Raw genomic sequence first — 1,112 nt, 5'->3', positions numbered from 1 at the left:
CAAGCACATAAACCTTGGCTGGGAAGTGGATTCTCTTCAACATCCTTCAGTTCACATCTATATGGAATAGATGACTAAATGCATGTATGGTTTTACCATAAATGGGGGCTATATTAATTCTCTTGCTGTGTGTTATGATATAGTTAAAAGGGACCTAGACCATTTAAACATTCCACAGAAAATCATATTGGTTCACCATATTGATGACATCACGTAGCAAGCAATACGAACTTGATGAGCAAGAAGGGGCAAGTACTTCGGAGGCTATGGTTTGACACAGGAACTGTGGATAGTGAGAGATAGATTCAACAAAGGCTCATAGTCTTGCTAAATATGTGAAATGTCTAGGGGTCCAATTGCTTGGGGAAAGCCCGGACATCTCATGCAAAGGACAGAATTATTGTACCTTGTGTGTGGATGTGCTCAGTCATGTATGATTCTCTGCAACCCCAAGAACTGTAGCACTCCAGGCTCCTCTGTCCACAGGATATTCCAGACAAGAATACTAGAGTGGGTTGCCATTTCCTTCTTCAGAGGATCTTCCTGACCCAGGGATTAAACCCTTGTCTCCTGTATCTCCTGCATTGCAGGCGTTTTCTTTACCACTGAGCCACTTGGGAAGCTTGCTGCTACTGCTGCTAAGTCACTTCAGTCGTGTCCGACTCTGTGTGACCCCATAGACAGCAGCCCACCAGGCTCCCCCATCCATGGGATTTTCCAGGCAAGAGTACTGGGGTGGGTTGCCATTGCCTTCTACGAAGCTTAGATGTCTACAATAAGAAAGAAGCATTATGCTTGGTGGGTCTGTTCAAGTTTTGAAGAGAACATGTCCTGTACTTGGGAAGATTGTTCTGACTTCATTCATTGAGATGTGAATCTTCTAGAGCCCAGAACAAGAATGGGCTCTACAGTAAGAATAGACCGTAGTGCAAGTAATCCTTCTCATGCTTGGGCTCTATGACTTGGCAGATCCCACAGTCGGTAGTAGAGATAGATACAACCCATAAGAAACTATCTGGAGTCTATGACAGCCTCCAACATGAGAGTCACGGCACAGACCCCTAGGATTCTGGACCAAGGCCATGCCATCTACAACAGAGAATGAGTTACCA

This window comes from Ovis canadensis, chromosome 8 (assembly GCF_042477335.2).
Source record: "Ovis canadensis isolate MfBH-ARS-UI-01 breed Bighorn chromosome 8, ARS-UI_OviCan_v2, whole genome shotgun sequence".
In the NCBI taxonomy this organism is placed as follows: Eukaryota; Metazoa; Chordata; class Mammalia; order Artiodactyla; family Bovidae; genus Ovis; species Ovis canadensis.
This window is presented reverse-complemented; position numbering follows the sequence as displayed.